The sequence below is a fragment of the Neopelma chrysocephalum genome, unplaced genomic scaffold (genome assembly GCF_003984885.1).
Source record: "Neopelma chrysocephalum unplaced genomic scaffold, ASM398488v2 Primary Assembly neopelma1_84, whole genome shotgun sequence".
Taxonomy (NCBI): Eukaryota; Metazoa; Chordata; class Aves; order Passeriformes; family Pipridae; genus Neopelma; species Neopelma chrysocephalum.
Window position 1 is genome coordinate 199,532 of NW_020897746.1, and position 27,933 is coordinate 227,464.

A 27,933-nucleotide genomic window follows, 5' to 3' on the forward strand; every position below is an offset into this window, starting at 1 on the left:
GCAGCAGCAGCGTCCCGGGGCCGTGCCTGCCGAGCCCCGCGGAGCGGCCGGGCCGGGGCTGCGGCGGGGCGGCTCTGCTCGGCCATCGCGGGCGCCCGGGCCCTCGCCTCCGGAGTGTGCTCTCCTCAAGGCAGATGTTTAAGTAAAATCAGCTTAGCGTGAACTTGCGGTTCAGTTTTGTTCCCTTCGGATGGAAATTTACAGTGCTGCAGCAGGGTCATGTTGGTTCCCACCGGCACTTGTTGATGGTTGAGCAGCCTTACAAAAACGGTGGATATTTATTTTTTAGAAAGGCCTCGGCAAACACTCTTTGAGTTTCTTCTTTAAAGTTAGATCACTGGAAAATACTCTCTGCTTGAGCAGCATTTTAGTCCTTGTTAGGCTGAAGTGGCACAGTGCTGGTTTGGTTTTTTTCAAATTAAATACAGTAGTGGTAATACTAAAAAGCTGTTTGACCTGTTTTGGGAACAGGAAGAAGGAAAGGTTGCTCTCTTTGTGACAGAGGTGCAGGTACTGTCAGCAAATAATGTTTGTCACAGTTGTTTGCTATAGTCCACGTTCTGTTCTCTCTAGGACGGTCTGTGCTGAAACTGATGGGGACTTCTTTGGGCAGAGAACTGATGGTTAAACTGAAGAGTTTGGTATATGTAGAATAAAAAGGTGAATTTTGGCTGTTTGTAGCTTCCCCTGTGCGAAGGATTGGGTACCCACTGGGCCTTGTCAAGGTAGTACTATCCACCTTTCAAAAAACAGAATCCCAGACCTTGTGAATTAAATGCACATGTTAAAAACTTGACCATGATATACTAAAGCTGTTGTGACTAAACAACAACTAGCCTTGTTGCAGGGTAGCTAAAACCCTTCTTGTTGCCCCTTGTGTTTCCACCTGACCCATTTTTCTTATTTGAGTTGTTCCTCTGAATCCCCTGTGTCTCCAGGGCTGAGGGTTGGATTTGCACTGTGATCTCAGAACCTGTGATGCCCTGTGAGCTTGTGGTGGTGGATCATCTGCACCCTCTCTCCAGGTGGAGGAAGGGCAGTTGGTTCTGTTGTATCTGGTTTAAGTGGCTGTTTAAATATTGACTCAGGACAACAGGCCATCATGATGATACCCAAGTGAAGGCCAGTGTTGGGGTGGTTTTTCCTAAGGCAACAGATGAGTGTTTAGGTGCCTAGGAGGACTGGAGTGTAGGATCCTGGGAGCGCTCTGGAGCAGCAGGTTGCTGTGGTGGTGATGGTTCTTGGAACCTGCAAGAAACTCCATCCCAGGAGGACAGAGATCCCTCTGTTGCCATGCCATCTGTGGTCTGTGGGCGGGATGGGAAGGCGCTGGACATCCTGCAGGTGGTCTGCAGGCTGCTGGGGCAGGTCTGGCTGCCCTCTGAGGTGCTCTGTGGCCTTGCCCACAGCACATATCCTTGCTGATGCCAAGGCAAGCTGACCTGAACAAAGCGAAGCCCCCAAAAGTGTCGAGTGTTCCGCAGTTGGGATGCCCAGTGTGTGCTTGTAGTGGGGCTGGGCAGGCATGGGAGCAGGGGAGGTGCAGGAATGCGCTGCTGGGTGGGGAGAAGAGTAGGTAGGACTGCGTCAGTGTCGATTTAATTGGCTTAAACAGCATGGCGAGGTGGAGCAGGGAAGTCATTAAGCTGGAAACAAGTAATTATATTTAAAAAAAAAAGTTTTGCTCAGTTAATTTTCAGCCAGAAACACTCTGACCTGGCTTGTGCAACTGGTGCTGTGAGGGATGTTGGGAGCGGGAGAGAGTGGGACAACTCCCACGCCAAGGGGCGGTGGCAGTGCTCCTCTGGACAGCAATCTGCTGCATTTGGAGAGCCTGCCCACAGGACGTGTGCTTGGGCAAGCTGAACTAAGGTGAGAGACCCTTGCAGGGAGTTCTGTTTTGCTGTGAGGGCTGGCAGTTTCATAAGGGGGATCTGCTGTCAGGATGTTCGGCAGGGCTGGGGGATAGTTGGAGGGTGGTGGTACAGGTGAGAAGTCTTCGTGGCAATTGAGGCCCATCACATTGATGTCTGGGGCTAGGGCAGTGGATCCAGAAGGTCTCTACAGGCCACCTTGTTTTGTTTTTAATTTGATATCCTACAGCATTTTTGATGCACACAGACTAAAGTCCTCCATGTGGAGGTGACCATATGGAGATGAGGGGACACTGTGCTGTCCTCGTGCTGGGCTCACAGTGCAGCCACGGTCCTCAGGCCCTCATGATCAAGCAAGGGGTTGCTTCAGGTCTTCTTGCCCTTAGTGTTCTGTGTGCCCCGGCTTCATGCTCACATCTTCTCTTGGCAGCCTGCATTTGCTGCCCATGCCAAAGGACCTGGAGCTTCATTTCTTCCCAAAGGGTCTGCCGGCCAGTGCAGTTCATGGTGCTGTGTTCAAGGCACAGCTAAGAGGCAAAGGAGAGCTGGAATTCTAAGTGTTAAAATAGATCCTAATCCATAATTTTTTTAATGTTTATTGCATGCACACTGGAGTCTGTCTGGACGCCGGTGACTGCTGGTGCAAAGAGTTGTTGTCCTTCTTACTTGCGTAATGTTGAAGTTTGGGAACAGTTCTGAATATTTAGTGTCCTGGATGTTTTGGGGAGAAAACAGATTCTGTGGGAAATAGGATACCATGCTTTGACAGTGATTTAAGAAAAAAACAACGCTCAAACTGTAACTGGAGCAATTTTGTGTTTCATTGCCAAAATTAGTAATAGTCTTTACTGCTCACATTATGAAAAAAATGATCATTTGAAGAATGATGGTATGAAATCTAAAAATGTAATTAATTTCAAGGCATAGGGAGAATTTTGATTCTAATTACAACCTGTGGAGTCACTCATCCTAACTTCAGTGCCAAACAGTTGTTACGGACTTAACTTCTACATTGGGCGTTGGGGAAGACTAGAGGCAACTGGGACTTCTCCAGATCCTTGCTGCATGGTGTGCTCTGGTGTCTCTCAAAAGCCAAGCAGAACAACTGTATGTGTACTTCTCAGAGTGTACATGATGGCTCAGTTGTGTTGGGTGGGAATTCCTGACCCGTTCAACTGGAATTCAGGATTCTCAGTTCCCTTCACATGTGTCTGTGGTCCTGTCTGTTCCCTCCTTGATGTCTTTGCCCTCTGTACCTGGCTTCAGCCATAACGTTTCTGTTATAAGCAAAAATCAGAGGTCTTTCTCTGGTGAGAGAGTCCTCTGTGGATATGAGGGAAGGAGCCTGGGCAGGGAGGTTGCCAAGAAGGGCATGAGGAGATGAACTGGATTCCGTTTCACCCTTGGGTGCCATTCAGAACATCAGTGACTTACTGGAGTTAGGTGATCAGTTTCTGCCTGTTTATGAGGAAGCTGTGCCCTGTACCTTTCTCTTCCTGATGGAAAAGAGCTGCTGGGAGGCTTTTTAAGGCTTGGGAGTTGTTCGTGTGTGGTGGGTGACGGAACTGGTGAGCACTGCGATGGACTTTGTCAGTCTCCCAGTCAGGTGGGTTTGGTGTGGGTGTGTAACCGTGCCAGTGGGGTGGTTATGGCTCCTGCAGCAGTGCTGGGGGAAGCAGAATATTTCTTTAAACCATTTGTAGGCATCATTATGACTAGAGTGATCCTTGGTACAGGAATTCACTAAGAGATGCCATGATTCCTGTGTCCTCCGCTGCTGTAGTGCTGCTTTGGTGAATGCATTGAGTGACTGGAGCAGCTCCCCTCCCCACTGCAGAAGGTGGACCCAGGTCTGGCAGGAGGAGAGAAGTGAGATATTGGATCCTCTGGGATACAGGGTGGGCACTGTCAAAAGGTTGGCTGGGGGACTTGCCTCTCTGAGCAGAGGGGCAGGGTGGGTGGAGAAAGTGAGAGTAGTCAGCAATGTAAACATGGCAGTTTGCTTAGGGAACCTCAGAGGGGAATTTGAGGAGCAAGAAGTGAGTGGGAAGGTGCAGGGGTTGTGAAGGAGCAGCAGGTTAGGTATGAAGCAGCGTGTGGATGGCCAGGTAAAATGAAATGTATGATGTAGATATGAAAACAAGGAAGACGGAAAAGAACAAGATAGAAAAGAGGGAACTGGAGAGAAGAATTAACCCCTATCCTCAGTAGGTAGTAAAATAAGCATTATCTGTCCCTGTGTATTAATTACCTGTTCTTATGCTAATATAGGCCAAGTGAGTTGTGTCTTCAGCAGATTGGAACTGATTGAATAAAATCAGAGGGTGCCTGCACTTCCTCTTGCCCTCAGTGGGATTATCAAACCCGTATGTGTTAGCAGACAGCACTGGTGCAGGCTGACGCTGGCAGATTATTGGGTGTGTGTCTACTTGGACACATTTGCATTTGTTATGGAAGGTAAAGATAGTTGTGTGGTGAGCAAACCAATGTATTTCAGTTCATTTTTGCCCCCAGTTTATTCCTTTATGGATCCCGTGGCTATGTCTGCTTTGTGTTTGAGTCTTGGCGGCACGTGAGCATGTGTTTGGCATTTTGGCTTTCTATTTTGGTTTAATTGTAATCAACTGATATTCTTGATCTGCCTGTTTTCCTGCTAGAGGGGCAGCCCAAAAGTACTAATTAGTCTCCTCAGACCTGGGAGGCCTTTTCAGTTATTTTGTGCTGATTTGAGGAAGCCAAGAGGCGTGGAAGTCACACTGTTGCTCATCAAAGTGGGGGTCATCCTGTAAGAGAAAGATGCATTTTGAGAGGAAACAAAAAAAGGTCAGAATGTGTACTTTCTAAAATTGATGTTGTTGAGAAGTCCCCCAAATTAAATGAAGCATTGCTTACAGGAATCTTGTGTAACCACATCAAGCTCTGCATGTATCAAACACACATAAACACCTTGTTAGTGTTGTATAGCTGGAATGTACATGATCACTGTTTTGAAGTCAGGTGTCTTCTGTTGGATTTAGGTTTGATAAGATTTTATGTGAAACTAAAAGTGAGGGTCTGCTTCCCAATGGAGGAAGGGCTGTTCTAGCCTGTGGAGACTGGAAAGGAAAACTGCATGAGGGGAAGAGTTTGTGTAGTGCTCTGCCCCATGGGGTAGCAGCCTGCAGGAAATATCTATCCAGGCTTCACTGAAGTGATGTTTAAAGAAATTAAAATCTCTGAATGGATATGATGCTTCTGGCATCCTCTCACAAAGGCTGGAGTGCACTGATCTGGAGCAGCTTTGGAAAGGTGCTGGTGATGTTCCCAACTCTCGTATACCTTATTTAAAATAGGCTGCATTGTATTCAAATACCTCCTTAGATGTGGATGTGAGCGTTGCCCTTGCCTTGCCTTGTTGCACATGCTGAGACAGCAGCATCCACTCGAGGTGGGGATTGCTGTGCTGCAGCAGCAGGCAGAGGAGAACCTGCCTGATTTTGGGGCTGAACCTTTTCATTGTTGTTCAGGAGGCGTCACCTTGGGGTATGGCTTTTTCATAGATATTCTAGTCAGGATGGATTATTATTATTGTACAGTCTGTCTGCTGGCTTTGGAGAGATGAAAAAATGTTTTGGGTATTCCTGTGTTGATCCTGGTCATTTATGGTTATTGGACTGTAACATCTCTTCTGCAATGAGAAATCGAGTCCCTCTAAGGAGACACCACTTCAGAAGAATTTGTGTCTTTAAGTCAATTGGGCCAGTAGTTATTAATTTTTTAAGCTGTTTTTATACAGGTTTGGTCGGCTTCTGTTTTTTGGTTCTCCCTGTGCAGTTCCGCTGCTGCTCCCTTGTCCAATGCCCTCAGTAATGTGAATCTTGCCCGGTGTTATTCCAGGCTGCTGGCATTCCCTGCAAACGGCTTTTGTCTGTCTTCTGGGTACTCAGGTTTCTTTTCATGTTGTGGACTTGTTTGATTGCAGAAGGGATGTGTGAGCCATGGTTAAATGATAGTGCAGTGCCCGTTGAGCAGGGAAAAAGGTCTTCCTTTCAAAAAGGTGTGTTGCTATAGCTGGATTAGTTACTGTGTACTAGTTACTCATGGTAAATCCTTGGTGAGAGACACTTCACCTGTGTTTCTTTGGCTCAGCTCGTAGATAACTTGGATACTGTGCCTGTGCTGGGCTAAGAGTGGAATAGCTATTACATGGTTCTTATCTCTCCATCTACACATGCCCCTCTGGTGACACCAACTCTTGTGTTTGGAGGATGTCAGAACAGGAGTGTGAGGCTCACCCCTCGCAGTTGGCACTCACTTGGGTGTTCAGGGGCTTTTAAAATATTAAAATATTTGATTATCAAAATCAATGAGAAGGAAAGTGCTGAGTTATCCTGAAGGTGCCAAGGGGTTAAGTCATTGTCCATAAAGCATGAAATTGCAGGGAGAGTGGGTTTCATCTCATTCTCCTGGGATGGCAGGAAGGATTTATGCAGCCTTGGAGCCCTCTTTGGTTTTCACTTGTGGTTCTTCTGATTGTCTGAACAAGACAAAGTAATTTTTGCTGTGACTCTGCACTCTGTTTTCTACCCCCACCCTACCTCCTTGTACTGCTGCTGAGTTGTTGGACAAGTTATCTCTGTTACAGGTCTCTTGCTGAGGTTTGCTAGGTGGACTTACATAAACTGTGTACAAGATGCTTGGAAAACTGCCACTGCAGGTGACACCATGTGTGGTGTGGCAGCCTCTCGAAGGGGTGCTCCTGTGCTTCCAAATTTGAACTGACTGCAAGTGCTGGTACAGATGTACCTTTTCCATACATATATTTTTAACATAGGCAACCCCTCTGTTCACCTTGAAGGCATCTCCCTTCTTGGGGCCATGTTTGTCCCCTGGCTCCGTGAGCAGTCCCAGCTCAGGACCTGCCCTCCCCTTGTAGGGGCACAGCTTCCTGAGCTGCAGAGCGGGAAGGGGGCAGGATGATGCTGCTGGGGGTGGCAGGAGGGAGGAAACCCACCTTCTTGGAGGCAGGTGGAGAACCTGGTGACTTGACTCTATCACTTGTCAAACCGTGCCGGTATGGCATAGGGGTGCATGCTTATCCTAAATCCTGTGCCTGCTAAGCTGATCTAAGCCCGAGTCAGTTGGTCCCCTTGCAGGCTCCCTTGGGTGCTGACACTGTGTCAGCCAGCCCTCATAGCTGGCGTTGCTGGCAGGGCAGAGGTGTGCACTGCCCGGGACAGCCTGATGCTTCTGACTCACTGAGGAGCTGCTGTGCCACTGCCAAAATAATTTGTGCAGCCTCCCCAGATGCTGTTTTCAATCTTTTGTGTGGGGGTGGGCTCGAGTAGTTCATCTGGCTTCTGGGTTTTTGTTTGGTTTTTGGGTTTTTTTGTGCGTATTTTTGCCTGTCAGGGGTGAAGCAGATTTCCCCAGTTGCATTGGGCTGAGAAGCTGTGGGTGCAAGAAGCAGCTCTCTGGTGTACGTTGACCTTTACAGGTAGAAGAGCACCCAATTGGGGCTCATTAGCTTCCTTTTTGCTTTTAATCCCAGTGTTTTTACCTCTTGGGAACTGTGCCTTAGTGAATTGGTCTTTTTCCCGAGACCCTTCCTGAAGTCGAAGGGAGATTTGCAGTGGGAGAGACTTGAACTTTCTGTGATTTAATATGGTAAACCCAGAGCACCCAGAGGACAGCAGGGAAGTGTTATAAGCCAAAGGATATGAAAGAAGACTGATAAACTCTGGCAGCCAAATACATTTAGAAATGATGATAAGGGAGGCAGGGAGAATTGAAGACTTGCTCTGCCTCAGCAGTTGAGCTGCCTCAGCCACAGCAATAAAACTTTGTGTCAGCCTTAGCATTCGGGAGTCATCATTCTGAACAGGCTGTGGCACTGACTTTGGTTCTAAACTTTCCATTTCACTTTATTTTGGGTTAGGTTCATCTGGTTCTTATGGGCATCTGCAATCTTACTGGGATTTCTTTTGTTTCAGGGGAAGCTTTAGATCTTGAAGATCTCCATGATGTGCGTTTTTTGGTCTGCTTAGGTGGATGTTTCTTCAAAATTAGTCCTGCAGGTGCAATATGTCTGTGCCTCCTTATGATTAGGTGGAAAGGTGCAACTGCAATTTTTATCAGATGCCATAGGTTTGTTTAAGTTCCTGTGCATGGTCTGTGACTATTTCAGAGATCAGACTCGGCAAACACAGGTCCCACTGGAGCTCTCTGCAACCCTGCTGAGTGCCTGCTCCATGCCTGCACAGATCCTGCATGGAGCCTGGGAGATATTGTTGGCCTGGATTTGCATCAGGAGCATCATGTGATGCTGCAGAGCATCTTCCAAAATGTGTGACCTTGACTCCTCAGGCTGTAGCCCTCTGTGGCTGGATCTCTTCTAATTGCTATTAGTGAGGAAGTACAACATGGTACTGCCAAGCATCTGCTGCCTGTCTCCCTCCCAGCTCTCCTCTCAGGTGGGCTGAGCTGGTTCTCCTCTCAGGTGAGCTGAGCTGCTGTGCACATGGAGAGTGCAGTGACGGTGCTTAGCAGGGTACGACCCATTAACTTCTGCATGAGCATCAAGGGAGAAGTGAGTATATGTATTGCACAAATTGTGTATTTATTAGCTGCTAAATTGATTTCCTCTTGTGCAAATCGAAGCCTCTGTGTTTGCCCTTTACTGGAGGCGGGGCCAGCCCTCCAGGAAGCAGACAGCTCTGCTGGTCCTGGAGCGAACAAAGAGTCCAAGCGCCAGGAATTAGTCTATGTTTTGAATAATTTATTTGATCTTTCTGAGGTGCTTCAGGAGATGCCCTGTGGCGTAAGGAGGACAGCTGTTGGGAGCAGACAGCTGAGCTGAATGGGAGTTTATCCTTTATCTGTTTTTGTCTAGGCTTATTTTTTTCTGTGGACCAAAAGGGTTTGCTTTGGACCTAATTCTCTGAACTGAATTAGCCATCACTTTGCTTTTGGACCAGAGAGCAAAGTGTTTGTACTTTCAAGAGGTTTGTGGACAGAGATAAAACAGTTTCTCTTAAAAACATATGGCTGTGTTGTTTGACCTGGGAGGGGTTGTGGACCAAGATAAAAGCATTGCATTTGGAAATCCCTTCTGGGGAGCGATGGGACCATGTCTGAGTTTTCCTGTAAGACCAGTTCCCCTCCTGAATGATGTCAATTCAGGACCTGGGCTTGTGTCAAACACTGGAAACCTCATCCTACCTTTGATGTCCTCTTCTTTCCTCTTGTCATACTCAGAAACCTGGACAGACACAGGGTAGGAAGGGGGAGGATGGTCAGGATGGCTCTGTATAATGCTGGCCAAGACTTGTAGCCCAGAGTTGAGGAGGTTTGGTCCATCCTCCAAAGTCCTTTTTGCCTTGGGTTAGTGAGATCAGTCAGAAACTGGAGTGTTTTAAAGCTGGTTTCCTTTGTGATTTGGGGAAAAGTAGAGGTCAGCTCTCTGCTTTCAGATCTAGTATATAGTCCAACTGTTGTCACTAGAAAGTGTGACACTGTGGTGTAAGTTTGCATGCAAGTTTACACAAAAGAATTGTGAATGAGCTCAGACTTCTATTGGAAGAAGAAAAGGTTGGATGTAAAGGTTTGGAGATGTGCTGCTTTAGGCAGCAGCTTGGCAGTTGAACTCTTTCTGCTCTGGGACCACATGTTGTGGAATATCTGAACAAGCCTGCCAGCATTCTCCTGGAAATCCAAAATCTATTTTAAAATGTATTTCTAATTAGTTTATTTCTTTTTGAGGAGAATTGGAGTAATATCCTGGAGCTTATCCCCCCAGCTGGTTTCACCAGAGTGGTGGCCAGATACTCTTCCTGGGAAGCATTGCCACTCTCTATCAGTGCTAGATATCCTCTGGGCTGGGAATAAGAATTTATTCTCTGGCCTGTTCCCATGGGTTTATCCCTGCTGATCCCGGGGCCGGCCCCAGTCGCGTGTGCAGTGTGACCCGGCCCCGGTCGCTGGGGCCCGGCCCTGGTCACGGAAAGGAGCAAGAGAATGGGAGCTTCACCTGTGCGGACAGTGCCATCATGGGAGATGAGAGGGGAAGCCGGATCACACACAAGAGAAGGACAACTCTAAACCCGGGCAGATGGAGCTCGTTAGCCCTGTGAGGCCATCCATCTAAGAGAAGGTCACTCTAAACAAACCTACGTCCTGAGGACCTCGCTGCCACAGTCCAAGCTTGCTTGGCCCCGGCAGATGAACCTTAGGATTAAAGGGTGGGCTCAGTTCAGCACATGCTGTGTCTCACCTAAAAAATCCATTGCGCAGGCTCGAAGGCCTTACTGCATTTGCAAAGCCCTGGATCACCAGCGCGCTTGTAGCAAACATGGGTAGAGACCTTCGCTCGCGAAGACTGGCCATGAATCCCTGCTGATCCCGCTGATGAGGATTGCAGCTGAGCAAACGGGAGAAGGCTCTTCTCAGCGAGTGGCAAAGGTTGAGACAGGAGTGCTGGGAGTTGGTCTGTGGCCCACGTGTGTATGGTTGGGTAGGAGGGTTTGCCTGGCTTCCCTATCAGGGACATGATTTGGGATCTTCTGTGACTTGAAGAAATTCCAAGTCTGATTTGTCAGGTCGGCTGCTTTTTTCCTGCCCTACAGAAATACGGTAGATGAAGAATGAGTGAATCCAGGATTTATTTCAGCAAAGCCCTGGAACATTTCTGTCCTGGTCGTTTGCTTTAATATAGACAGGCCTTAGTCAGGGCTGACTTGAACAGGAGCCTGGAACTGAACTGGCAGCAGGGAACCTGCTTCATCACTGAGCTGCCAAAGGTCTGACCTGCAGCCTGCACTGTGCCAGGGCACTGTGCTGCTCTCACAGCACGTGGGATACAGTCCAGGACCTGCTTGTCCACAGTGTGATTTCCATTTAGTAAATATAAGCTTTCTGGGAAGGTTTATGTTGGGTTTCCCTCTCAAATCTGAGTGATACTGTGGCAGCAGAGCTCAGACTGCCCAGTGTTCATGTTCTCAGAATAATCCTGTGCTGGCATGTCCTGAGTCTTTGAGACCCAGAGAGGTCCCCAGCATGGCTAACCCAGGTGTCCCCATTCCCTGTGGGTTCTGGCATCTTCTGCATTTGCAGCAGGCTCACAGCAATATTTTTATTTTCTTCCAAGTTTCTACCTATAGCTAAAGTATAAAATTCCAGCTTGTGATGCAGAGGCTACTCCCAGTGCTTTGGATGTTGCAGAAATGGTAATTGTGAACAGAACTCCAGAGTGATCCTGTGAAGTACTTTTGCCCTGTGCTTCAGATGAACAAGGCCTCTCACTTTAAAAAGGACATGGAGATACTGGACGTTCCAGCAAAAGGCAACAAGGCTTGTGAAAGGTTTAGGAAACATGTGTTATGAGGAAGGGCTGAGGGAGCTGGGTTTGTTTAGTCTTGAGAAGAGGAGGCTCTTCCTGAAAAGAGGTTGTGGTGAGATGGGGGCTGGTCTCTTCTGCCATGTCTGCAGTGAGAGGACCAGAGAAAATGGCCTCAAGCTGAGACAGGGGAGATTCAGATTAGATATTAGAATAAATGTTTTCACTGTTTGAGTGACCAGGCACTGGAATAGTTGCCCAAGAGGTGGTGGAGTCACATACCTGGATGTGTTCCAGAGATGTCTGGATCTGGCACTGGATGATGTGGTGTAGTGGTTTAGGGGTTACAGTGGCAGTTGGTGGTTGGACTTGATGATCTTAAAGGTCTCTTCCAATCTTGATGATTCTGTGATTTGATGGTGACCTGTATATGGTGAAAGAAGAGTCCTCAGTCCCAAGTATGGCAGTTGTTTTAGATGACTATGGCTTTGATGTGCTCTGGTCTGTGTAACAACTCAAAGAAATACAAAGACCCCTGCAAGTCTCTTTGAAAATAAAAGAAAAATAATCACAGATAGAAATGCAGTGAAAGAATTGTGTCTGCACTACACATGCACACACACTCTTCTGGGATCAGCCAGAGCCCAGCCAGTGCTCTTACTCCCTTCTGAAGGGGGAACTGGCAAGCTGGGTGCTGGGGGAATCCTGCCATAAGTTTCTTATTTTGTCTCCACTAGTTACCCCTTTCTACCTCATGCATAAGCATATCAAGGTCATCTTTTTAAAAACAGTTTGGACTCTTGGCTTTCAGGAGACAATTTCGTTAGCTGTGGATGTTCTTTCTGTTGCTGGACTGTGGTGATTTCATGATACCTGTGTAGCTGTTAGTGTGGCATCTTCAATAAGCATGTGCTGCTCCCTCTGTAATGCCTGTTCCTCAGAGGTGTTGCAGGGTGCGATAGTATTCCTGCCGTGGTGTGCCTTGGGCTGGGCAAAGAACCAGCCTCTGTTCCCCTTTGGAGCATATGGATGCTCCGTTCCTGCTGATGGGAAGTTACTGCAAATAACTTTGGAGTTCTTGTTGTCTCTGGAGTTTACTGATGGTGTTGCATGGAGCAGAAAACATGGCCAGCAGGGCCAGGCTGATACCTCAGCTTCCCCCTTCCCCAGATGCCGCCAAGGGCAGCAGCACCAGGAGCAGACCCAAGCTGTGCTGGTGCCACGAGCAGAGATGATTGTTGCATCACTGATTAAAGGTCATGCAGCTCTCACCTTCTCAGCAAAAAATTGGGAGCCCTGCTGTTGTGGAAAAATTGCAGCATCATAACCCAAGGCATTGCAGGTCAGTTTGCTGTGGGGCAGGTGGGCAACAGTGCTGGCTCTGACCATGGGCTCTGCAAAGGGGGAAAATTTCTCTTTGTGGTGCTCAGACACCTTGCAGGAGCCAGGAGGACCCTTGATGCTTTTGTGTGCAGGACTGGTGCATTGCCTTTACTGCAGACTCAGAGGGAGAAGGAGTTAATGGGTACAAGGACAAGGGAAGAAGATAACTGGATCTGAGTTGGGGCTACTGGCTGATATTTTTGCAACAGTCTTCTGTTACCCAGCGTGAGACCACGGGGATTAGCTGGGCAGACTCACAGGCTCCTTCTGTACTGAGGGCCCTCCTGCCCTCTGCAGCAGCAGTACAGCATTTTTCCAGGAACTTTAAAATCCAGTGCGCTTGGGGATTTTTTGTTGAGAGACTCTATGGTGCTTGTTTCTTTAGCAGAGAAATTTTGTTTGCCTCTAATTATTTACCCTAGTAAAACAGCAAGCTTGCTGCTTTCCGAGAGTGTGACAGTGCCAAATTCCCCATGCACATGGCTTTAGTGCCTGCACCACCAGAGCCTACTGGATCACATCTGCCTCTTCCAAGTGCTGGGTTGTCGTTACTGCTCGAGGAGCTGGAGCTTTGCCATGACCTGCCCCTTATGTCAAGCAATGGATCTGTACCCAAGTCTGCAGTGTGGTTGTTTGGTGTGATCTCTGTGTGATTAGGAATAAATTCTTAACTTAGGAAGAATTTTTTTCCCTGGGAGGGTGGGGAGGCCCTGGCACAGGTTGCCCAGAGAAGCTGTGGATACCCCATCCCTGGAAGTGTTCAAGGCCAGGTTGGACGGGGCTTGGAGCAACCTGGGATAGTGGAAGGTGTCCCTGGCCATGGCAAGGGGGTGAAGTGAGGTGGGCTTTAAGGTCCCTTCCCACCCAAAGCATTCTGATGTTCTGTGAGCCTGGGTTTGCTGCTGGCAGGGGCGAGGAGGGTTCAGCAGCTCTGCGCAGTCAGTGGGCAGTGCTGCTTGCCCAGGTTGCTGTTGCACAGGGAACTGTCGTTAGCAGCACCCATGGGGGAATATTGCAAAAAGCCATTGCCTGTGTCTTCCCCTGCTCTGGGCAGGAGTCTTTGATGGAGGTGTGGAATGCTGCGCTTTCCCAGCTCTGCTCTTGTGCTGCGGTGGCAGTGCTGGAGAGGTGGGCTTTTGTGGGAAATCGCCTAAGCATGAGCAACTGGACCATCTGTTTTAAAATACTGCTTAATATGGGCAGATTTACTGCAAACCTTCTGTTTTCTGGGGACAAAACGGTCTGTCTGGGGACACTCTTAAAGTTTGTTACGTTTTACTCCACATGGTGCCTTGGTCCGCTCCTTTCCTTCCAGCTGCTGGTGCTGGTCCCCTTGCTGGTGTGTTGAGCTGTGCCACCCCAAAGGTTGGTTTATAAGATGTTGGATCCTGACATGATGGGATTGCTCTCTACTCAAAGCAGCACAGTCTAAAGTTTGATCTAAAAGATCAATTTTATCTATGATTTTAGAGTAAATATTGAAGCATAAAAGGATATTCTTAGTAGTAATGCTCTCCTTTGATTTTGAGTGAATGCCTGAGAACTGGTCTCTTTTGCTAAAGAGTTTCAGAGAAACTTCTGTGAAAAAGTACAAAGAAAGCTATGCCTTTTTTTTAGCTTAATTCTTTGTTTTTTATAAATATTGGTACTGAGAATTTGCTTTTTCTTCCAGCTAACCAACTATTCCTGCTCCTGAGGAAGCCCCCATTTCTCACAGTGCTAGTGCACCAAGAGCTTAATTTAAACTTCTGAAAAGGTCACCAATTGTTGAGGTGGCTTTGTGCCTTCTGCTTTGGCTGTGACAGGACAGCAGCACTGTGTCACTGTACAGAGGCACTGCCCGTGGCTGGAGTGATGGAGCCCAGGGCATTGCTGCCTCCTGAACTGCCACCAACACCAGCTGCTGCCATTGGGGTTTGACTTGCACTTGTTAAAACTTCTGTGGAGTGAAGACCAGGTGCTTTTCCGTGGTGGTGAGGGTGAAGGTACCCGTGCTCAGCTTACAGGTGAATACCTCAAATCTCGAGCATGGGTGGTATGGGCACCACATACTTTTGTGGGTCCCTTCTTGTCCTGCCCCTTTGTAAGGGATGACAGCGTGTGAAGAGGTCAGAGACCTTGTTCCCAGAGGTGGTGTGAGGGTCTCTCATGCTGTGTGTGTGGCCCCTGGGACTTGGAGAACTCAGGAGGGTTCATCTCTAGTTTCTGTCATTGCCTCAGATGTCTAGTCAAACCCCTGCTGCAGTAAGGTAGGAACTATATTATGAACCAAGGCTCTGCATGGATTTTTTGTAGGGTTTTTTTTTAGTTTGTTTGGTTGTTTGTTTTTTTTTTGTTTGGTTGGTTGGTTTTGGTGGTTTTTTTGGGGGGGGAGGGTTTGGTTTTGTTTTGTGGGTTTTTTTTGATTTTGTTTTGTTTTGTTTTTTAAATCTGAATTGTAGAAATCTTGTGAGACTGCATTTCTTTCAATTTACATAAAGATTTTTTTGTTTGTACTCAATGTGCTTGTTTGTTACGACAGTTTTAATATCTGGAGAGATAAATGATAATGTTTTTTAAACATTTGGTATCTGTGGGTTTTATCTCAGTATGTTTTGTGACTGCTGTTCAGAGACACTTCTTCTGAGGTATGGTATATAGAAAATCGTTTGTTGGCCATAACTTTTCACAGACTGATGCTTTTCTGTTTTGGAAAAGCTAAGAAAGATCTGTGCTTCAGTGTTCAAACACAGAGCGAGCCTGCATGTCAGAATTACTCCCCTAGGAGAGGGTTGGAAAGCACCTCTTTATTCTGAACTAAAAGAAAGCTATTAAGGGTATACAGATATCTAGGAAACTTGATGTTTGAAGCGGAATTTCAAACCTCTTTTGCAGGCTAGAGCTGTGTGGCAGGATTAGAGTTGGATTTATAGACCTTTCTGGTGAATATATGAGAGGACAGTGACTGAGATGTGAAAAGAGGTGGAAGGGAAGTGTCTACCCCAGGGAGCTGTGGCCTGGAGGCACATGGGTGAGGGAGCTGTGTTAATGGCTCTGCAGGTGAGACTGAATTAGAGATGGGTCTTGCTGGGAACAGCTGGCACCCAATGGTTCATATGAACTATGGCAGCCTAAGAAGATTGATTAATATTTATAAGGACAATGGTTTGCTTTTGTGTCAGTCTTTTTGCCAATTCCCAGTTGTCTGGCATGTTAAGAAGACTGTAGATGCTTCTGGAGGAGATGAGTTACTTCCCCAGCAGTGCTTTCCAGCTGAAGCTGGGATCTTCTGTCAGGCGTAGACAGTCCGTGTGTGTTGGAGGGGTTGAAGTCTTCTACAAAACAAAAAATTTTGAATAAATGATATTTCGGGGGGGGGAAAAGGAAGTAAAAAGGCTTTGTCATCAGAAGGTTTTGCTTTTCCAGAGCTTGGCAGCTGGGTCTAATGGTAGGTAGCCCCTGGAGCAAACCAGAAATGAATGGGATCTTAGGGAAGGGTTTTTGTTGTTTTCCCATTGCAGGAGTGAAGGGGCTCTCAGGTGGCTGCAAGCTGAGCACCAATAACCAGTGAATCCTTTCTGACCAGCTCAGTTCACTGTATTGGCTATTTGAAAATTTAAGAAAACCTGGGAACTGCTTTGCTGGCGGCCGGGCTGCTGCTGAGAGGCTTCCAGAGAGCAGGGGACAAAAATCCCTCCAGCATCACTGTGACTTTCTGACCTTGGCAATCCGTGAAAATTTGTTTCCAGCTCCGGAATCCTTAGTGCAGTTTGTTCCACAAGCAGTGGTGTGCTGGTGGTTTGTCACCTGCTGTGCTGTGAGCTCCCTGCACAGCGTGCCCAGAGGTTCATGGCTGGTAAGGCTGTAAAGTGCTTCCATTAAAATAATTTTGATTCCTATGCCTGGAGGCAGAAATGCAGGTAGCTCAGACACAGGAGACTAAAAGGCATTAAAAAACCCCTCTAAACCAACACTTTAGCACTTCTGCCACAGCGGAGCTGCCACTGGAGCACCATAGTTTGCCTTAAAAATGTAGAACATACACCAGAGCAGCTGAAAATACGGGGTTGTGCCCACGATGCTTTTGAGGCTGGGGAGCTCCCGAAGTGTTCCCTAGTGGAGATCTTCATCCCCAAGAGTTGTGATAGAAATGAAATATGTTTCTGTAGGAACAGCTGCTGTTGTGCATCTGAGCGTAGGTCATCCTGGTTTGAACACCCCAAGTTGTTAGTTGCCTGAGTTTTATTCCAGGGAAGGTTTCACTAAGGGAGAAGAGCAAGTGCCTGCTCACACACTGTGGGGTTGTTGGCCTGGTTCCTTTGCTGCTTTGGAAATCTGGGTAAAACATGGAACATTTGGCTGTTCCCTGCAGTTGGTCATTGAATCATAGAAAAGTACAGGTTGGAAGGGACCTTCTCATTCCATCCCCTGCCGAGGGCAGGGACACCTTCCACTAGCCCAGGTTGCTCCAAGCCCCATCCAGCCTGGCCTTGGACACTTCCAGGGATGGGGCAGCCACAGCTTCTCTGGCCAGCCTGTGCCAGGGCCTCTCCACCCTCATCGCTAAACATTTCTTCTTCGTGTCCAGGCTTATCCTGCCCTCTGATAGTTTAAAACCCTTGAAGGTAAAGATGAAATATTCTTGGCAGGAAGTTTAAGCTAATAGGTGAGGTGCTGGGAGAGTGAGCAGCTGGGAGGGGGCCTAGTTCAGCCTGTTGGGTGGGATTGGGGGAGCCTGTGATGAGCTGTGGGGCTTGGATCTGGCACCTTCCTGCTGGCAGAGCCATGGCGGGAGAGCTGCTGAAAGGGGCTGGAGGCTTTTTTCCCCTGTAGACTTTAACCAGGTGAATTAAGAAGTGAGCGACTAGCAAAGCACTCAAGAAGATTCTTTGACAGAACAAACCCCATTTGCTCCTGGCAAAAGTGATTTACAGCAAAGACAGATTTCGATGTTGGGTATTTTCCATTAAAAATACTGTTGACTGATACATAGTGACAGTGTGTTTGCTTCAATTACCTCAGAGTGTATTTTAATTGTAGTTTTCTCTTTATCCACTTGTTAAACTGCTGGGAGTATATTTGCTGACTTTGTGCATGTTCTATGCAAATGTCACATGTATTTTGAAGGAAAGGATGACAGGAGCATGAATGCCTTTGTGTAGTCTTTTACCCATTTAACAGCTTTTTGTTTCAAAGGCAATTTCCGTAGGTCATGTTTATTAGCTATTAATGAGAATGACAGGAGCTACTGGGTTTTAATGAATTTATTTTTTCAAGTTGTCAGTCAGTGCTCGGTAACTGTTGGTGGAGAAACTGGTAGTGCTTGCAGTGGTCAGGGAGAGTCTGGCTGGACTTGGCATAGGCTGACACGAAACTGTTGTGCTCTCCCATTAAGGGGTGGTTTCGGCTGTGCATCCACTTTTTTTTTGTTCCAGAACATCTTTAATCTGAAGGTGTTTTTTCTTTTCTGAGAAGGAAAAGGCAGTTGCTGTTCTCCATACTGGAGGATCAAAGGTGTTTAGTGGAGAGGGATGCTCTGCAGATCCTCTGCTTGTTGTAAATGAAAGAAATGTAGCACAGGTGTCTGAATTTGTCTTGTAAGCCATTGAGAAGTGTCAGGATTTCATCCCCAGCTCTCTACAGCTCCTTCAAGGGAAAACAGCAGCAAGTTTCTCAGTTCAGGTTGGCAGCTTTGCCTTAGTGAATAATTGGGCAAAACTGCTGTCAACTGAGACATGAGGTGCGTTCATGTTCTGTTAACCTGGATTTGGGAGAACCAGACACGAACTGATTGGTGTATTAAGAAACTGTGAAATGAGGGGGAAAATTTGCAATGCAGCCGACTTCCTGCTGTCCTGAAGAGAACAGCGTTTGGCTCACAGCTTCTGCCGTGTGCTGGGATGCATCTCCGAAGGCAGCGGGACATGGCGCCAAACCTCCTGTGGCTGAGGTCCCTGTCCCGTGCCGAGCACATCCCTGTCCCGTGGCATTTCTTGCCCAGGCACCAGCCCAAGCTGTTCTCCGTTTCCAAGCTGGGCTCCTGCCTGCGCCCAGCTCTGCCCTCTGTGGGGACAGAGTGGTTCCCAGGGGTACTTCTTTCCCGTTTTTTCTTTGCTGGCAAGTCTGTATGGTGAAAATGAAAGGGTCAGTGTCTTTTCGGTATTTTTTTGCTGTTTCTGTCAGGGTTGCAAATGTCCAGACTGAAGTGCATTTCCCAGACTTTGATGTGAAGATCCCCTCCCAATGTAATTTCATGTCTCCTCCTAAAAATTTATGTAGCTTTAGAGGAACGCCATGAACACTGAACAAGTGCATTTTCACAGGGTGATTGTTTTAGTGCTTTGGCTACTTTAAAAATAAAGAATACTGTGAATGTGTGCAGTGACACTTTTTGGAGTGACATCCATTGTATTTCCATGGCAGCAAGAGCTGGGCTTTTATTAGGCTTCCCTTCAGCTCCTTTCTTGTGTTTTGTTTTGATAATGAATCAACTTTGTGTCACTTTTTGTGCTCTCGTGCACCCACTTGCTAATCTTTCTGACCTGGTATTTACCTAACCATGGGGTGGGTACAAAGTGCCCTTCACGGGACATGTAAGACCTAAACATGGAATAAAACATTGTGTAAAGGCAACAAAAGTGAGCATGGAATACAGCTTACAGCTGTCCTGTGCTTGGCAGGTCATGTTTAGGAGGCTCAGTGTGTGTTATTCACAGAATCACAGAATATGCTGAATTGGAAGGGACCCACAAGGATCCAGTTCCTGTCCCTGCACAGGCCCATCCCCAAGAGTCACCCCCTGTGCCCCAGAGGATCAGCCAAACCCTCCTGGAGCTCTGGCAGCCTTGGGGCTGTGCCCACTGCCCTGGGGAGCCTGGGCAGTGCCCAAGCAGCCTCTGGGGGAAGAACCTTTGGCTGAGATCCAACCTGAGCCTGCCCTGACACAGCTCCAGCCATTCCCTGGTGCTGTTCCTGGTCCCCCCAGAGCAGAGCTCAGTCCCTGCCCCTCCTCTGCCCCTGCCCAGGAAGGTGGAACTGCAGTGAGGTCTCCCCTCAGTCTCCTCTTCTCCAGCTGAACACACCAAGTGCCCTCAGTGTCCTCCCACGCCTTCAAATCAAGGCCCTTCCCCATCCTCCTTCCCTCCTTTGGGCACTCTCTAATGGCTCAATCCCTTCCTTCCATTGTGTCCCCCCAAACTGCCCCAGTACTGCAGGCGAGGCCACACCAGTGCAGAGCAGAGCATTTGGAATAAGAGGAGGGTAGCTAGCCTGCTCCAAGGAAAATGGAGCAGGAGACAGGAGAAGGCCCTGGCACAGAAGCAGTGAGCAGGTTGGTCAGGTGTGTTTTCCTGAGGGCTCCTTTGAGCGGTGCTCTGGCTGCAGGTGGGGCCCCGCTCTGAGCTCCCAGAGCAGGGCAGGATTCACATCTCTGCCCCATTTGCTGACAAGAAACCAGAACTTGGATTTAATCATTTCAGTGGTGATTCTCATAGCACGTATAAATGAAGGCAGTTACAGCTTTAATAGAGTAGTGCTAGAAGATATTCCTTAGGCATATTTTCTTTGGTAGTGTCTATCAGAACAGATCTTTCAGGATACCAACCCTGGCTTTTTTATATCAATAATTTTTTCTTACACTGTGAATCTTAACATATAGGACACCAGATAGTAAGGTGCACATGATTTTCTTTGTTTTGTAACCAATATGTAAAGCTAAAAAAAGTCTGCTTTATGCTTTTAATTGCTGTTTAAATTACTGTCTTACAGTTTTCTCATTGAACAAATTTGGCCAAAATAAGAACTGGAAGCAGTCCAATTATCTTGGAGGAATAAAGAGGATTTTTATGAGGAAGTAAAAAGAAAATAAAATAGAATCAAGAACAACTCAAAGGGGAGTCTTACCTAATGAGCATTAAACAGTGTTAAAACTGACATGAGTCCAATGTCCTTTCAATTTTAGGCAGGTATTTAATACTTCAGGGGTAAGTTGTTTGCTTTAACAGCAAAATTGAGACATAGTGAAGTTTCAAAGTGGGCATTTGAATATGTGGAACATTTTAATAGAAGAATATTTGAACATGTGGAGCAGTTGCATGGCATTCTTCTCTGTGTCTGCTGGTGTAAGATTTGATACTCAGTAGGTTAAAGTAGCAAGAGGGTTAAAAAACAACCAACCCACAGGAAAGTGGTTCTTTGTGCACTGGGTAGCTGAGCTGTGGAAGCTGTGGTGCACAGGGGTGTGCGTGTTAAAAATGGAGAAGTGATGAAGAAGGGCACAGACCTGTTCCATGTGCAGGGAGCACCTCTGGGTGAGGGGGTTGGGAGTGTGTGGCCAGAAGGGTGCTCAGGAGAGGGGGGGGATGCTCTTTCCATGATGGTGTACAGCGCCCTAAACCCTCCTGTAGGCTGTGGGAGACTCAGCAGTGAGGTGGGACGTTTGTTCTGGCAGGGTATGACCAAGTGAGGAGAGCACTCCACGTCCCATGGCATTCGGGGGAGGAAGGGACAGCCATACCCCCAGAGTTGGGTATGTGCCACCCACCCCTGGCATCGAGCCCAATGACAGGGCACACCCCAAATGTGTTCCCACCTTAAGGTGAGGAGTGTGATTAAATCTGGATGGGGATGAGTGTGTGCCTGTCCGGCACCTGTGAGCTGGGGTGCTGTTGATGGATGGAGGTGAGTCCCTCAATGACTACTGGATCTTCTAGGCAGCTCCTAATGGCTGTGAAAGGATGGCACTGGAAACTGGGAGTGCTGTATGACATACTAAACTCTGCTTTCTGGTAGCAAACATAAACTTTTGCTCAGTTCTTAAATGATTTTAAAATTTTTAACCTAAACACAAAGTAATGAAGTCTGTGACTTTAGTTCAGTAGGGAACTTCAGTGCAATTGTTGTATTCCTCACTGAGATTAAATTTACTCTTTATTGTCATTCATTCATGGATTGGGATCTTTTAGTTAAATAGTTTCTTTCTCTTAATCTTCAAAGATGTCAACAGTAACTAGGACTGTATATTTTTTAGAAAAAATGGCTTTTTTCAATATGACATGTCTTGTTTGTGGATGTGACAGGGCCTGAAGCTGACCAGTCCCCACTGGATGACTCAGGGCAAAGGGACCACCTGAAAGGCAGAAACAGTTCATTGCAGATGTGTCTCATGGTTTCTCAAGCAGCATCAGAATAAAGCTGATGTGATTCTTACCAGCTTTTGTTCACAAATTAGAAATTTGAATTATTTGCTGTGATTTATACCTCTTCTTGTTCAGACTGTTTCCTTGTCCAAAAGCCTTGGAAGCAAACAGTTTCAGTAGAGGGAGGATGCCCAGAAGTGGCTGTGACTTGCACAGGTAAATGTTACTTCTGACAGGCACTGGCTGCTTCTTGTGAGATGTTCAAAAGAAAGGAATAAAAATTAGAATGGATTGGCATTTCCAGACAGATTTTATACTCCTCCTCCTCCCAGGCAGTTTGAACCTCCATGAAGTCATTCACACACGTGGGACTTGTAGGTAAATACAAATTCAAAAACAGCGTGTGGCCATGGCTTGCACCACTGCTGGCCCACTGGAGATTCATAAAATTTTGCTCTGCTAGTTTTGCTCTGCTAGAGAGGGAAGCCACAGAAATTACCAGCTGGAGCTGTAACTCCAGAACCATTTTGTTTCTTCAGGGTTGCTGAACCCTTGCACCTCTGAGCAGTTGGGGTTATGGAGGAAGGTGCTGAGTGACTTGCTGGTTTCGGTGAGCTACTCAGGGTGTGTTCCAAAATCTTGCAGAGACAGCTGGTGTGGTGGTTACAGCCTTCTGCCTGGGTTCAATGCTCTGGTTCCAGGCGATGGAAAAATGGCAGCACTGCTGGAGGAGACAGCGGTGCCTTTCACATCCCTCCTGTGCTCACTCTTGTAAAGCAGCTGTCAGGAGGGTGCTCAGGGTAGCAGTCTGGGTTAAAACTAACCAGGGGAAAAGGGTAGGGTTGAGCATCTGTGGGAAGGCAGGGCTGCTGGTTGTGGGGTACCCCGGGTGTGAAGGGACTAGAGATCCTGCTGTGCTTGTCTCTGTGATGGCAGGTCTCCCTTTAATGTTACATTACAGTGAGACTCCAGTCCTCAAGTCAGGGCCTGCAAATAGTGATGCAGGATAAATATGTATTAAAAAGCACTTTTTTCAGTATAAAAAGTGTAGCAATAAAAAGGCAACGTGTTGTTGTTGGAGTTCCTGTACTGAGGAAGGAATGGTTTTGTGTGTCCTTTGGGCGAGCAGAATGCTTGGAGCTGGGTGGTGGAAGGAGACCAGAGCTCTCCACAGAAGTTTCACCTCCTGACTGTGATCCATGTGCTGGAGCCAAGCTCTGCAGAGGCTTGGGTTTGTCCTGGCTGGGAACACTGGGATTTTACTTATCTGGAACCACAAAGAAAAGGAAAACCACAAAACCCTCAGCTTCCTGCTCTGCAGGTAACACGATTGCAGCTGCTTATTTCTCTATACTCTCACTTTTTGCACCATGTTTGCTTGCATTAGGAATGGCTGTATTAGGATCTTTAGGTATAATTTTTTTATGTCGTCTTAGATCCATTCTTCCTGCACTGACAGGATACAAATTTTTTGTTTAGAGTTGCAACAGCTGATGTACCAAAGCCACAATCTGTTGTTCATTGCTGCAGATCCCTTGGCTGTTGGTTTGGAGTCAGTGTGTCCATCTGTCCATTTCTTTCAGGAAGAAATGTAGATGTTGTAACACTTCAATCTGTATTATCTTTGCTAACAAGAACCTGAAGATTTCTGCCATGTGGGTAAATATCCACGGCAATGATGAGGTCAGTCAGCTGTTGGCTGTTGGAGGCAGTTTCAGCACTCTGACAAGCTCCTGACAGCAGCAGTGCTGTGCCCAAGTCCCTGGTTGACTCCACCCTTCAGCTGGTGTGGTACCTGCTGCTGTCAGTCTTTCCAGCACAGCAGCAGAGCAGTGGCTCATTCCTGGCATTCCAGGTGTTTTGTCAGTTGAATGACAATGTTGGGCAAGAGTGCCATCACCATGTGTCTTTCTGAAGAGGGTTTGATGCTGCCAGGCTATTAAAACTGCAAATTCTGTTGGAAACACCAGTCATTACACAATGCCTGGCATGTCTTGGTGTTGGGAATCATGAGCTCCTTCTGATGCTCATCCTGCTACAGCATATTGCTAATCCATATTGAATGCTTCAGAAGACACTGCAAAGGCAGAATTTTTATGAGTGCACAAGCCTTTTTTTTTTTTGTAAAAAAATCATCAGTCCAAAAGCTGGTATTCACAGAGCCGTGGTGTGATGTTCAGCAAAGCCTCTGAGTGCTCATTAAATGTGTTATTTTGGTGCTGAGAAATAACTGGACTTAGAGATGCCTTTGGCTGTTTCTGCTGGATTTCAGCATAAGAGGAGGTTTGAACAAAGCAATGGAAATAAACCAAAATTGATTTAAATTTTTTTGGATTTTTTTGCTTTTTTTATTCCTTGTGGTGTGAATTTTTCTTTAGTTTTCCTTCTCCAATTCCTTGGAAAGCAGAGTAATTCCAGTGCTGGGAGACAAGCTGTGATGTGGCAGCAGGGCACTTGTGGCCATGGTGGAGGCATGTGGGGCAACCCTCGGTGCTGGGTCACATCTGTCCGTTGTGGCATCAAGGATCTGCTGTCCTGCAGACAGGGAGGGAGCGTGTGTGGATCCGATGGGAGCGCCCTGACCCGGCCATGGGCAGGTCTGTGCTTCTGCTGTGCTGGACAGGGTCCTGCAGGCTCAACAAACTCAGGTTGTGACTCAAGTGCAAGTGCCAGGGCAGGTCCCATGTGACGGGGGAGAGGGTGGGTGGTGACAGGGCACTGGGCGTGGGGGGCAGGTCCTGTCTCTTCTGGCAGCCTGCACCTGTAGCTGAGCTGCTGGGTTGGGTTTGTGTTGCCGGACCTGCCTTCGAGCCCCAGGGCTCCAGCCACGTGCTGGGTTGAGTTGTGTGAGCTCCTGCTGGCCCAGCGTGATGGGGTCTGGAGCTCACAAGGAGACCAGAGAATAGGATATGGTCAGGGAAGTGAAACCCAGCAACAGTTATTAAATACAGGGATACCAGGGCTGGTAGAGGAGTGGTTAGAGGATGAAAGAATATCTGAAGGAAGGATGTTGTGGGGTTGGTTATCGCTCTCTTCACTGGTGTCTTCTCGGTGCTGTGGGTGAGTGCAAGACTGCTAGAAGGACCACTGCAGCTGTTCTTACACTCTTTGTTTTTGGATCTAGCCCTTACTTCTGGAATTAGAAAATCTTTTTTTGAAATCTATATTGGAGTAGTACAAAAATACATCCTTGCCTTTCTAGAGATAACGCTTTTGAAGCTTAGCATAAAATTGCTTTGGATTTAGTGTCTAGAAGTTCTCCGAAGGAGTTAAAAAAGTACAGTACTTTCAAAGACAACTAAAAGGTTTATATGCACTGTAGACTTTGATTTCTGTGATTTTTTGTGTTTTGATTTCTTGCTTAGCAACTGTACACACCTCCTTATAATTCAGTAGAACTAAGCAAAAATGCTTGTTGGGACCACACGTTTCTAGGTGTTCTTAAGATCCAAATCAAAATCTTTCCCAGTGTAACAGTGCAGAAAGAACCTTGCAGCTGAGAGGAGGTTTTTAGAAGAGCTTAACTCCTCTCTGGGTCGGTGAAGGCAGTGATCACATGTTTGGGAGAACAGCACACTTGGGTGCTCACAAACAAGAAACCAGCTTATGTGAAGCAGATCCTAACTTGAAAAATTGGTTTGGTGTATGTTTAACTACACATAGATGTCAGGTTGGTAGTATTTGGGAAAAAAACCATATAGTGCAAAGTTTTGGATCCAGCCATGGAGATCTGCTGTGCTTGCATTGTGCAGAGGATTATGTCTTGTGGGAAGAGTGGTTGTGTGAAAAGCAGCCCAGTGCTGGGGTCAGTGTCACCCCTGCCCAGAGGAGTCTGGGGCCTGTTAAAAGCTTGCTCAAGTACAAGTCTCCTCACTGTAGCACAAGTTGATTCCAAAATTGGACACTGTGCAGCTTGGACATTGTCACACACACTTTCTCTGCTTAACCTTTCTAGTTATTCCCCTCACTCTGAAGGGTTTCTGAGATGTTCCCCTCTGCCTTCCCCTGCCCAATTTGACTGGTTGTTGCTTTTAAATAATTTGATCCTTTTTCCTAAATATGCATGTGTGCTGCATGTGGCCTAACAGTAAAATGAGGTGGCAACATTGGGGTGGTGGCACCTGTGTGTGCTCCATGCACTGCTCTTGTGGCTTCAAGGTGGAGCAAGGAGGGAGCAGTGCAGTGGTGTCATCCTGACGTGATCCTGAGGCTGAGTCCTGGCTGGGCATGTGGTGCTGGTGTTGCCTTGTTGGCTTGTCCTGTGCAGGTGGATGTGGCACCTGGGGATGTGGGTTAGTGGTGCACTGGGCAGTGCTGGGGGAAGGATTGGACTCCATGATCTTGGAGGTCCTTTTCAACCTAAATAATTCTGTAATTCTCTGATTTTGGGTTTCCTGGGCCTCTGCTCGTGGGCAAGGTTCCGTCCTGTCCTGCCTGCAGTGCTGTCTGAGCTCCATCCAAGCAGCTGACCTGTCTTTGCCCTCCAGTGGCACTTTGGTACCTGCACAGGTCACACAGAGGCTGCAAGGGCTTGTTTTAAGGGGAGATGGGAACGTGGGAGTACACCTGGACCAAGCTCTTTCAAGAATGGTGTTACCTAACTGATCCTGTGCCCAAACCACTCACAGAAAAGCCACACTTTATGGGCAGTGTCCTCCACGTAGGGGATAGCAGGCTCCAAAAATGCCCACTGGATTTAACAAACTTAATGGAGGGAGACAAAAATGAAACTTCCCATGCCATGGGGATGTGGGGCAAAATGTTCTGCAGTGATGGGAAGCAGCAGCAGGACAGGGAAGGTACTGGGAGGAGGAAGACAGGGACAGAGAGTGAAGTCCCTTTCACATCTTGTTTCTTCCTGAGGGGCAGCAAATGACAACCTGGTGAGCCAAGGGCTGGACACCTGCCCTGTGATGTGTGCAAGAGGAGGAGTCAGATGCTCCCCACATTTCTGTTGGCATTTTGAGGAACATTTTGCTTAAATGAGTCCAGGTTTGCTCTGCTAATCCCACCTGAGACATCAGTGAGTCCCTGCCCTGTGGACCTCTTTTCTGTGCACTTGGGAAATCCCAAACTGCTGTGTCAGGAGATGCCTCCTGGCTTGGTGGCCAAGGACTTTCCTTGACCTTCCCTACGGACATCTGGACAGCAATTCCTAACTCCCAGTGCTGTTTCTTGCTTTCAGGAGGGTTTACTTGTAGCCTCTTTTGTCTTCAGAATTAAAGAACTTGATATGCTACTGCTGAGGTGAAGAGAATTGGTTTCTTCCTCCAAAGTAATTGTGTCTCAAAATGGAAAAAGCCACCCCTCAGGTTCTCTGGTTCCTGTTCTTCCCAATCCATGAAGCTGTGTCAGGGGAGGCTCAGGTTGGATCTCAGGAAAAGGTTCTTCCCCCAGAGGCTGGTTGGGCACTGCCCAGGCTCCCCAGGGCAGTGGGCACAGCCCCAAGGCTGCCAGAGCTCCAGGAGGGTTTGGACAACGCTCTCAGGGACAGGGTGGGATTGTTGGGGTGTCTGTGCAGGGCCAGGGGTTGGATTTGATGGTCCTGATGGGTCCCTTCCAACTCAGGATATTCTATGATTCTGTGACTGTAGGACTCCTGGTGACTGGATAAAAGGTGTCTATGAGAGCTGGTGGGATACAGGCTGTGATTGATATTGCCACACATCTGGCCTAAGGTATCTAGAGGGATGATGGAAACATGCTTGTGGCTTTATCCAAAGAAACTAAATCCTTTCCATTGACCTTAACCAAAGGCCTCACAGGCAGACTTTTTTCCTTGCTTTTAGACCAAGTACAGGCTCCTAAAAATTAAAAAGTAAAAAAATAAAATCAACCAACCCCCTCCCCAGCCCTCTTCCCTACATTATATTTTATAATTGTTGCTGTGCTGTTTCATAATGAAAAAGTACCTGGCACGGCCCTTTGCATAATTTATTATTGTTGTCCATCAGGAGGGGCTCCAGGTGCCTTGCAATAAATTTCCCAGGGCAGTGTCACCCTTTCTTTCTGGCAGCTGCTCTATGACAGGCTCCACAGGGTTATGCCATGGCTGCCTCAGACACAGGTCTGAGGAATATTTTGTGAGTGAAGTGCTGCTGTGAGAGCAGATACAGTCCCCTCCTGCCTGGACAGCCAGACCTCCAGGTTCTCTCCAGGAGTGTTTCACTGGTCTTGGCTTTGGGCTGTGACTGGGAGTGAGGTGTTAAATCCTGCTCTCCAGCTAGAAATGAGCTGAACCCCAGTT

The 27,933-nt window shown here is 47.4% G+C and overlaps 1 long non-coding RNA gene across 1 annotated transcript; it reads left to right on the forward strand.

Moving 5' to 3' along the window:
* Positions 1 to 2,867: 2,867 nt before the first annotated feature.
* On the forward strand, positions 2,868 to 27,932 carry LOC113971516. Its single transcript, XR_003535581.1, has 4 exons — positions 2,868 to 3,442; positions 7,067 to 7,073; positions 18,125 to 18,131; positions 27,921 to 27,932. It is a non-coding gene; the product is annotated as an uncharacterized LOC113971516 (long non-coding RNA).
* The last annotated feature ends 1 nt before the right edge of the window (position 27,933 follows it).